At 38.8% G+C, this 11,839-nt stretch overlaps 1 pseudogene; it reads right to left on the bottom strand.

Annotated features, from left to right (window-relative positions):
• Nucleotides 1–8,840: 8,840 nt before the first annotated feature.
• LOC114679684 (protein FAM204A pseudogene) lies at nt 8,841–9,514 on the bottom strand (annotated as a pseudogene).
• Between the last annotated feature and the right edge of the window lie 2,325 nt (nt 9,515–11,839).

An 11,839-nucleotide genomic window follows, 5' to 3' on the forward strand; every position in this document is an offset into this window, starting at 1 on the left:
GCCTGTAATCCCAGCACTTTGGGAGGCCGAGGCGGGCGGATCACGAGGTCAAGAGATCGAGACCATCCTGGCTAACACAGTGAAACCCCATCTCTACTAAAAATACAAAAAATTAGCTGGGCATGGTGGTGGGCGCCTGTAGTCCCAGCTACTCAGGAGGCTGAGGCAGGAGAATGGCGTGAACTTGGGAGGTGGAGCTTGCAGTGACCGAAGTGGCGCCACTGCACTCCAGCCTGGGCGACAGAGCGAGGCTCCGTCTCAAAAAAAAAAAAAGAAAGAAAAAGAAAAAATATATATACATGTATTTTTTTCTGGATACTAGTCCCGTATCTAATATGTGATTTGCAAATATTTTATTCCATTCTGTGGGTTGTCTCTCCTGAGAGTGTCCTTTGATGCAAAAAGTTTTAAATTTTGGTGAAATTCAATATATCAACTTTTCTTTCATTTCCTGTACTTCTGGTGTCATATTTAAGAAACCTTGTCTAATTCAAAGTCACAAAGATTTACACCTGTGTTTCCTTCTAAAAGTCTCAGTGTTTTAGGTCTTTTACATTTAGGACTCTGATAGGCTCTGAGTTAATTTTTTGATATGGTATGAAGTAGGGGATCCAAATTAATTATTTCTTTTGCATATAAATATTGAATTATTTCAGGACTATTTGTTGACAAGACCATTCTTTCCACCATCAAATGATCTTGTCACCTTTGTTGAAAACTAACTGACCATAGATGTATGGGTTTATTTCTGGGTTCTCAATTCTGTTTCAAATAGAAACAGAATTGAGATTATACCAGTACCACATTGTTCCGATTACTGAAGCTTTGCGGTACATTTTGAAATTGAGAAATGTCAGTCCTTCAACGCTGTTTTTTTTTTTTTGTTCAAGACTGTGATCAGCATTCAGATGTCTTATAATTCCATATAAATTTTAGAATTAGCTTGTATATATCTACAAAGAAGTCAGCTGGAATTCTGATAGAGGTTGCACTGAATCTGTAGATCATTTTGAGGAGTATTGTCATCTTAAAAATACTAAGATTCAGACTAGGAAACATAGTGAAACCCCATCTCTACAAAAAATACAAAAATTAGCCAGGTGTGGTGGTCCCAGCTACTTGAGAGGCTGAGGTAGGAGGATCACTTGTGCTCAGGAGGTTGAGGCTGAAGTGAGACATGACCAAGCCATTGTACTCCAACTTAGGCAACAGAGAGAGACCTTGTCTCAAAAAAAAACAAAACAAACAAGAAAAACAGAGAAAGTCTTCCAATTCATGAATATGGGATGTGTTTTATTTATTTTTGTTAAAAAATTTTTTTCAACTGTAGTTTTCAGTGTACAAATCTTTTTTTTTCCTTTTTTTTTTTTTAGATGGAGTCTCGCTCTTGTTGCCCAGGCTGGAGCGCAGTGGTGCAATCTCGGCTCACTGCAATTCTGCCTCCTGGGTTCAAGCAATTCTCCTGCCTCAGCCTCCTGAGTAGCTGACCTCAGGTGATCCTCCCGCCTCGGCCTCCCAAAGTGCCGGGACTACAGGCATGAGCCACCACGCCCAGCCTCAGTGTACAAATCTTATACTTACTTGGTAAAATTTGTTCCCAATTATTTTATGTTTTTCAATGCTACTGTTAATGAAATTCTTAATTTTATTTTTAGATTGTTAATTGCTAGTGTATGGAATTACAACTGATTCGTGTACACTAAAACTTCACTAAACTTGTTTATTAGCTCTAATAGTGTTTTCTTGTAGATTCTTTAAGGGTTTCTATATATAAGAGTATGTGATCTGCAAATAGAGACAGGTTTACTTTTTCCTTTCCAATCTGATTGTCTTTTATTTATTTATTGACTAATTACCCTAGAAGAATTGTCAATGCATTGTTGAACAGAAGTGACAAGAGCTGACATCCTTACCTTATTCCTAACTGTAGAGGGAAGGTTTTCAATCTTTTATAATTAAGTAGGATGTGAGCTGTGGGTTTTTCATAGATGCCTGTTTTCGACTGAACTGTATCCCTCCCAAATTCACATATTGAAGCTCTAACCCACAACGTGATTGTATTTGGAGACAGGACATATTTAGGAGGTAATAAAGGTTAAATGAGATCATAAAGAGAGGGCCTTGGCCTGGCTCAGTGGCTCACTCCTGCAATCCCAGCACTTTGGGATGCCAAGGTGGGCCGATCACCTGAGGTCAGGAGTTCAAGACCAGCCTGGCCAACATGTGAAACCATGTCTCTACTAAAAATACAAAAAATTAGCTGGGCATAGTGGCATGCACCTATAGTTCCAGCTACTCGGGAGGTTGAGGCATGAGAATCCCCTGAACCCAGAAGGCAGAGGTTGCAGTGAGCCAAGATCACACCACTGCACGCTAGCCTGGATGACAGAGTGAAATTTTAAAAATAATTAGCCATGTGTGGTGGCATGCACCTGTAGTCCCAGCTGCTCAGAAGGCTTAAGTGGGAGGGTCATTTGAACCCAAGAGGTTGAGGCTACAGTGAGCCATGATCACACCACTGCATTCTGGCCTGGGCAACAGAATGAGACCTTGTCTTAAAAAAAAAAGAAAAAGAAAGAAGAGGAGGAGACACTAGAGATATCTCTGTCTTCACATGAGCACAAAGAAAAGGCCATGTGAGGACACAGTGGGAAGGCAGCCATCTACAAGCCAGAAAGCCCTCACCAGAAATAAACCCTGACTTTGATTTTGGACTTCTAGCCTATAGAACTGGAATAAAATAAATGTCTATTGTTTAAGTCAACCAGTGTGTAGTGTTTTCTTATGGCAGCCCACACAGGCTAATATAATGCCCTTTATAAGGTTGGAGAAGTTCTCTTCTAGTTTGTTGAGTGTTATGGGTTTTTTTTTTTTTAATCAGGAAAGAGTATTGGATTTTGTTAAATGTTTTTTCTGCATCAATTGAGATGATTATGTGTTTTTTCTTTTAATCTTTTAATATAGTGTAGTACACTGATTGATTTTCGTCTGTTGAACCATCCTTGCATTCTGGAGATAAATCCCACTTGGTCATGGTATATAATCCTTTAAATATGCTGCTGGATTTGGTTTTCTAGTATTTTGTTAAGAATTTTTGCATCTATATTCATAAGGGATGTTGGTTTCTTGTTTTCTTGTCTTGTGATATCTTTGGCTTTGGTACTAGGATAATACTGGCCTCACAGAATGAGTTCAGAAGGGTTCCATCCTTTTCTTTTTAGGGGAGGCGTTTGAGGAAAAAATAGTGTTAACTGTTTAAACACTTGGTAGAATTTGCTAGTGAAGCCATCTGATCCTGTGTTTTTCTTTGTTTGAAGTTTTCTTTTAAAATTTTAGTTACTGATTCAATCTCCTTTCTTGTTATTGATCTATTTATGTTTTCTATTTCTTCTTAAATAAGTTTTGGTAGCTTATTTGTCTAGGAATTTGTCCATTTCATCTAGGTTGTGTAATTTGTTGGGATACAGTTGTTCATAGTATTCTCTTATAATCTTTTAAAATTATTATTTTTATAAGGTCATTATTAATGTTTGTACTTTCATTCCTAATTTTAGTAATTTGGGTCTTCTCTTTTTTTTTCTTATTCAGTCCAGATAAAGATTCATCAATTTTGTTGATTTTTAAAAATTTTGTTGATGTTTTCAAAACACTAACTTTTGGTTTTGCTCATTCTCTCTATTGTTTTCTGTTCTCTATTTCATTTGTCTCCACCCTAATCTTTATTATTTCCTTCTTTCTTCTTGTTTTGGATTCAGTTTGTTCTTCTTTTTCCAGTTTCTTAAGGTAGAAGGATATGTTATTCACTTGCAACCTTTGTTTTTTTTATGTTGACATTTACAACTATAAATTTCCCTCTAAGCACTGCTTTTACTAAATCCCATAAGTTTTTGCATGTTGTATTATAGTTTTCATAGATCTCAAAATATTTTCTAATTTACCTTGCAATTTATTCTTTGACCCATTGGTTATTTAAGGGTGTGTTATTTAATTTCCACATATTTATGAGTTTCTCAGGTTTCTTTCTGTTATTGATTTCTAGTTTTATTCCATTGTGGTCAGAAAACATACTTTGTTATGATTTTAATCTTTTAAAATTTATTGTGACTTATTTTGTGTTCTGATTTATACTGGAGAATGTTCTATGTGCACTTGAGAAGAATGTGTATTTTGTCATTGTTGAGTGGAGTGCTCCATAAATATCTGTTAGGTCTAGTTTGTTTATAGTACTCTTCAAGTCTTCTATATCCTTATGATTTTTTTTTTTAATTTTTCTTTTTGAGATGGAGTTTTCACTCTTGTTGCCCAGGCTGAGGTGCAATGGCACAATCTCATCTCACTGCAACCCTTACTTCCTGGGTTCCAGTGATTCTCCTGCCTCAGCCTCCCGAGTAGCTGGATTACAGGCACCTGCCACCACACCCAGTTAATTTTTGTATTTTTAGTAGAGACAGGGTTTCACCATGTTGGCTAGGCTGGTCTTGAACTCCTGACCTCAGGTCTCTGCCTGCCTCGGCCTCCCAAAGTGCTAAGATTACAGGTGTGAGCCACCACACTCGGCCTCCTTGATGATCTTCTGTGTAGTTGTTCTATCTATTATTTAAAGTGGAATATTAAAATCTACAACTGTTATTAATTATCTATTTCTCTAATTATTTCAGGTTTTGCTTCATATATTTTGGGGCTCTGTTGTTGGGTGCATATATCTTTATAATTGTTATGTTTCTTGATGGAGTATCCCTGTTACCATTATATAATGTCATTCTTTGTCTCTTGTAACAATTTTTGTCTTAAAGTCTATTGCTTCCAATATTAGTATAGCCACCCCCACTCCCTTTGGTTACTGTTTTCGTGGTGTACTTTTTTTCCATCCTTTCATTTTCAGCCTATTTGTATCTTTGAATGTAAAGTGAATCACCTGTAGATAGCACATAGTTACATCATTTTAAAAAACTCATCTGCTAATATCTGCCTTTTGATTGGAAAGTTTAATTCATTTACATTTAAAGTAATTAAGGAAGTACTTACTTCTGCTGTTTTGCTATTTGTTTTCTGTGTTTCATACCATTTTTGTTCCCTATTTCCTTATTACTGCCTTCTTTAGTGTTAAATATATTTTTTATTTTATTTTATTTTACTTTATTTGCAATAGGGTCTTGCTCTGTCACCCAGGCTAAAGTGCAGTGGCACAATCTTGGCTCACTGACACCTCCACTTCTCAGGCTCAGGTGATCCTCCTGCTTCAACCTCCCAAGTAGCTGAGACTACAGGTGCACACCACCATGCCAGCTTAATTTCTGTATTTTTGTAGAGATGGAATTTTGCCTTATTGCCTAGGCAGGTCTTGAATTCCTGGGCTCAAATGATTCACCCGCCTCAGCCTCCCAAAGTACTGGGATTACAGGCATGAGCTACCATGCCTGGCTAATATTTTCTAATAAACTATTTAATTTCCTTATCTTTTCTTTTACTATATATTTTTTAGTTATTTTCATAGTGGTTGTCCTGAGGATTAAAATTAACATTTAATTTATAACAATCTAGTTTAGATTAATACTGTTTCAGTATAAGAACTTCATTACTATAGAGTTCTACCCCCATCTTTATGTTGCTCTTGTCACAAATTCCATCTTTACACATTTGTGCCTATCATAGATATATATCATCAATTTTTACTTATATAGTTGCCTTTCAAATAATATGGGAAAAAAATAAGAGGTACAGACCAAAAATACATTAATATTGACTTTTATATTTACCTTTACCAGTATTCTCTATTTCTTTATGTGGAATCAAATTACTGCCTACTGTCCTTTCATTTCAGCATGAGAGACTCCTTTTAACATTTCTTATAGGGCACTATTGACAAACTCTCTGTTTCTATTTGGAAATTTCTTAATTTCTATTTCATTCCAGAGGGATAGTTTTGCTGGATATAGCATTCTTGGCTGACAGCTATTTTTCTTTCAGTCCTTTTAATGGTCTATCCCATTGCCTCCTTACCTCCATGGTTTCTAGTGAGAAATAAGCTGCTAATCTTATTAAGCATTACTTCTCTGTGTTAAACTGCTTCTCTTTTGCTGCTTTCAAGATTCTATCTTTGTCTTTATCTTTGAACTGTTTAATTATAACATGTTTCAATGTGGACCTCTTTGAGTTTATACTACTTGGAGTTTCTTAGATGTATAGACTAATGTTTTCCATCAAATTTGGAAAGTTTTTGCCCATTATTTCTTTCAAGTATTCTTTCTATTAGACTCCCCTACCTCCTCTGGAACTCCCATTATGCATATGTTGTGGTATACTTGGTGATGTCTTTTAAAAGTCTGCTCGTTATTCTATATCTTTCTTTTTTATGCTCCTCCGACTGAGTAATCTCAGTGACTTATCTTCAAGTTCACTGATTCTTTCTTCTGCCTGCTCAAATCTGCTGTTGAGTCTCTCTAATAAAATTGTCCTTTCAGTAATACTTTTAAGCACTAGAATTTATATTTGGCTCTTTTTTATAAGTTTGATATTTTTATTGATATTCTCTATTTGTGAGATATTCTCATGGTTTTCTTTAGTTCTTTGTACATGGTTTCCTTTAGCTTTTTGAGCATATTTTAAATGGTTGAATTAAAGTCTCTTAAAAGTAAGCCCAATGTCTGGGCTTCCTCAGGAATAATTTCTATCAATTGTCAGTTTTCTTCTGTAGGGGCCATACTTTCTTGTGTTTTTTCCATGCCTCGTAATTTTTGTAGAAAACTGGACATTTTGAATATTATAATTTGGCAACTCTGGAAATCAGATTTTTCTTGGGTTCGTTGTTCCTGCCTGTTGTAATTGTTGCTGTTTGTTTGTTTAGTGCCTTTTCTGAACTAATTTTGAAAACTCTTTGTGTGTGCATGTGTGTGTGTGTGTGTCTGTGTGTATGGTCACAGAAGACTCTGTTCCATTAGCTTAATGATCAGCTAGTGATTGGACAAGAGATTTCCTTAAACACCTGGGACAAAAAAACAGTAAAATTTCCCAGTCTTTATAGATAAGCCTGTGTGTGCTGTTGGGACATGCCTTCAGAGTTCAGTTAGGCAGTTTACAACTCTGCCTTTGTCTTCAATTTCTTCTTGCATAGAGACTGAAGGTCATGCAGAGGTGAGAGCTTAGGGTTTTCTCATATTTTTCTTGAGCATGCACTTGTTCTCTAGATTCCCATGAATATGTCAGAGCTTTTCAAAATCCTTATTTTGAATAGAATCTCACAAAGTACAAGAAGAGACATCTTCCTGGAAAGGGATTCTGGATGAAAAAAGAACATTTAGAGGGTTTTAATAGATTACCTGGCTCATAATCTGTGAGTGAACTGAAGGAGAATGACTGACCCCTCAGAGGCAGCTGCCACGTTATACTGACCAAAGTAGTAAAGAAGTAAGGAAACAAGTCTGAAGAAGAGAAGAGGAAGTTTTCCTAGTACCACTTCCAAACCATGTGTTTCTTATAGGGCTGGAGTATGAAAAGGAGGGTTGCAGAATGAGGTGTATCAAAACCATCTGGAACCAACTTGTCCCCATTCCAGGAAACCCTCACCCACAGCTCCAACTTGCTCAGGCAGTAACCATGATGGAATTTTTTTTTTTTTTTTTAACATTTGTCACCTTTCTTTATTGTAATAGTTTATCTGAAAGTACACAAAAATTAATAAACTGCTTTTACTATGCAATTCTGAAATATCAAGTCTACTGCCTTCAGTAAAAAAATTAGTAACTACTTTTATGACATTAAGGTCAAGTCATCATTTGTAAAGACAGTATCAACTGAGACTTTTTGGCACTTATGACTAATCCGTTATAAACAATTATCAATCTTAAAAACACAGCTCCAGTAAATGTGTAGTTATGCTGGGTACAGATAAGGAAGTACAAGGCTGGCATGATCGCTTATGCCTGTAATTACAGCACTTTGGGAGGCCGAGGCAGGTGGATCATATAAGGCCAGGAGTTCAAGACCAGCCTAACCCACATGGCAAAACCCTGACTCTACTAAAAATACAAAAAGAAATTAGCCAGGCATGGTAGTGCTTGCCTGTAATCCCAGCTTCTCGGGAGGCTGAGGCATGAGAATCAGAGAATCACTTGAACCCAGGGGACAGTGGTTGCAGTGAGCCAAGACCATGCTACCACACTCTAGCCTGGGTGACACAGGGAGTGAGACTGTGTCTCAAAAAAAAAGAAAGTACAAGAAGCTCACTGGTTATGCTAAACTAAATAAATGAAAAGCAGCAAAACTGATTTTTTTTTTTTTTTTTTTTTTTTGAGACAGAGTCTGTCTGGTCTGTCGCCCAGGCTGGAGTGCAAGGGCGCGATCTCAGCTTACTGCAACCTCCACCTTCCGGGTTCAAGTCATTCTGCTGCCTCAGCTTCCCAGGTAGCTGAGACTATAGGCATGTGGCACCACACCCGGCTGATGAGGTTTCACCATGCCGGCCAGGCTGGTCTCGAACTCCTGGACTCAAGTGATCCGCCCACCTCGGCTTCCCAAAGTGCTGGAATTACAGACATTAGCCACAGCAACTGGCCGAAAAACTGATTTTATACTGTGGGTTTATACAAATAAACAAAATCCTTTCTGTTTTTCTATATTTTTTCTTACATTTCTTATAAAAATAACAGAATGCTTCGTTTTATTCACTTCAATAGGACAAAGTCCTTAGAGAAAGATTGAAAAGAGCTGATAATCAAACTCCCAAATTTTGTGCTTATTTCTTTTCTAGTGCTATCAATTTTCTGACATTTAACATAGGCAGGAAAACATTCTCGGTAAATTGAGCATTTGAGTCTACAAATGTCTTCAAGCATTCTGGCAAGTTACATATATCCCACGTTGCTTTTGGTTGCCCATCTCTTCTTTGCTTCAAACCCCCACGTGAGTTTCTTCTTTTTTCGGGCAGTCCTGTGAATTTTTAGTCTCCATTTTTGGCTTTTACAAAATTGTGGCAGACAACTGCTTTGGCAATTTTTACACCAAGCTCTCGAGTAGCTAGCTGGTTGCTGAGATCCTCAGCCTTCTCAATATTCCACTCCTCCACAGCCTGCTCTATCCTCTTTTTGAGGCCTTCTCAACCGTTTTCCTTTTAACAGAGGGGTCAAACCTATCATTGACTCCAAAATACTGAGGAAGCTCCTTCCACTGAACTGCATTTGAGGACTGTTCAATTCCACATATCTAAGGGAATTCCAGAAGGACACTCCTGTTAGGCATTTACATTTGACTCTGTTTCACTTTTTGCTTCATCTGTTGTGAAGTCTATGATTTCTGCTTTTCTGAGGTTCCCATCCTCTTTATCTTCCTGTAAGTTAAGCCTAGAGCTCTCCAATGTAGCTTCATCTTCAGAGTTTGACTCAACATCACTTTCATTTAGGCCAGGAGGTACCAGCCCACTCGATATCTTTTCTTCTGTCAGGAAGCAGCCGCCTGGCAGCCATCTTGAGACCCTGTCAACCAAATAATTTTTTAAGAAATAATTTTTGTGTGAAGTCATTGTCGTGTATTATTTCAGTGTTATGTGGGCTTTATATAAAATAATATGGACATTTTACTTCTATTTCTATGCTCTGTAACAGTTTAAAATGATTGATTTCTTGCTTTACCATCTTTTTCTTTCCTTTCTTTTTTTTTGAGACAGGGTGTCACTCTGTCACCCAGGCTAGAGTGCAGTGGCATAATCTTGGCTCACTACAACCACTGCCTCCCAGGCTCAAGCAATCCTCTCACCTCAGCTTCCAGAGTAGCTAGGACTGCAGGTGCACACCACCATGCCCAGCTAATTTTTGTATTTTTTAACAGATGGAGTCTCACTATGTTGCCCAGGCTGATCTCAAACTCCTAGGTTCAAGCAATCTGCTGGCCTCAGCTTCTCAAGCTGCTGGGATTATAGGAGTGAGCCACCACACCCAGCCTATATTTTTCAATTAATTAATTAATTTTGGAGGACACAAAAAACATTCAAATCATAGCACTCACTAATAAAAAACTGGAAATAAAAACAAATGCCAAACAAACCAGGAAGGATTAGTTTATGACATAGTCAAACAATAGAGTAATGAAAATGGATAAACGCCAACTGCATACCACAGTGTGGATAAATCTTAAAAATACAATGTTGAAGCCGGGCGTGGTGACTCATGCCTATAATCCCAGCACTGTGGGAGGCTGAGGCAGGCGGATCACCTAAGGTCAGGAGTTTGAGACCAGCCTGGCCAACATGGTGAAACCCCGTCTCTACTAAAAATACAAAACTTAACTGGGAGTGGTGGTATGTGCCTGTAATTCCAGCTACCTGGGGGGCCGACGCAGGAGAATCACTTCAACCTGGGAGGCAGAGGTTGCAGTGAGCTGAGATTGTGCCATTGCATTCCAGCCTGGGCGACATGAGTGAAACGCCATCCAAAAAAATAAAACAACACAAAAAACAAACCAAAAAAACCCAATGTTGAGTTCTAACAGCCCAACATAAAAGTATATTTATACTCTAATTCTATCAATGTACACTTAAAATACAGACCAAAGCAAACCATATTGATTAGGAATGAATAATCAGGTGGTAAAAGTACAAAGCAATGCAAGGAAAGACTGAAGTCAGGATAGGGCTATCTCTGTGCGGGGAAGGGACTGGACCAATACAGGGAAACTTCTGGTGATAATGTTCTATTTATCGACTTAAACAGTGTCGCTACACCAGAGTTTGCTCTATGATTATTTTATAGTGCTCATTGTTGTATGGTATATGCTTCTCCGTGTATGTATTATATTTCACAAAGTTGATAAAGCTTATACAACAAAGAAAAGGTTCATTACTGAAAACAGATACCAACACCCAGGGGAAGGGGTACAACAGAGCTGATTTCAAGAGCCTGGACATGAGGCCCTGAAGAGATCTTCACTTCGTGGCCCAGAAGAAACTCATATTTCTGCCTCACGAGTATCAGTTTGGGGGAGCAGGGGAGTTCTATAGCCTCAATAAAATATCAGTGCAAGGACCCATGTGTTTTTTTTTTGTTTGTTTTTTTGTTTTTTTGTTTTGAGACAGAGTCTTGCTCTGTCACCCAGGCTAGAGTGCAGTGGTGCGGTCTCAGCTCCCTGCAACGTCCGCCTCCCGAGTTCAAGCGATTCTCCTGCCTCAGCCTCCCGAGTAGTTGGGATTGCAGGCATCCACTACTGTGCCAAGCTAATTTTTGTATTTTTAGTAGAGACGGGGTTTCACCAACTTGGCCAGGCTGGCCTTGAACTCCTGACCTCGTGATCCGCCCGCCTCTGCCTCCCAAAGTGCTGGGATTACAGGTGTGAGCCAGCGCGCCCGGCCGGCAGTTATTCTTTAAGGATCTAATTCTGCAGGGCATCAGCTAGGCTCAAGATAGAATTGAGGTGAGGCTATGCAGGCTTCAACCCCCAGATCTGTCTGAAAATGTTCAGTTGAGCTCAATCCTGGGTGAAGAAATGATACCAGAACCCCAGAGTTCCAGTACAACACAGTGGTGTTTCTTTTGTGATGTCATCAACACCTGCTTCTGACCTCACCTGCCCAGAAGTTTCCAATATCATTAAGTGATAGTGGCGGTGGATAACAATGACCTGCTACCAGCTGTGAATTTCTCTTCTTCCGGGGGAGAAGTACTAGTAAAAGAGATTGCTGCTGGCTAAGATTACCCACCAGGGCCTTGGTGAGTGGGGCCCAGTCTGAGGCCAGGGGTAAGAGAGGGCAGACAGGCCAGGGTTGTCCCAGAAGAAGGGAGGCCTGGGTTCTCTTCTGTGGCAGGGCTGAGTGATCCTAGGGCCTGACTCCTCCACTGGGGAACACCAGCTTCCA

The sequence above is a fragment of the Macaca mulatta genome, chromosome 7 (assembly GCF_049350105.2).
Source record: "Macaca mulatta isolate MMU2019108-1 chromosome 7, T2T-MMU8v2.0, whole genome shotgun sequence".
Classification (NCBI taxonomy): domain Eukaryota; kingdom Metazoa; phylum Chordata; class Mammalia; order Primates; family Cercopithecidae; genus Macaca; species Macaca mulatta.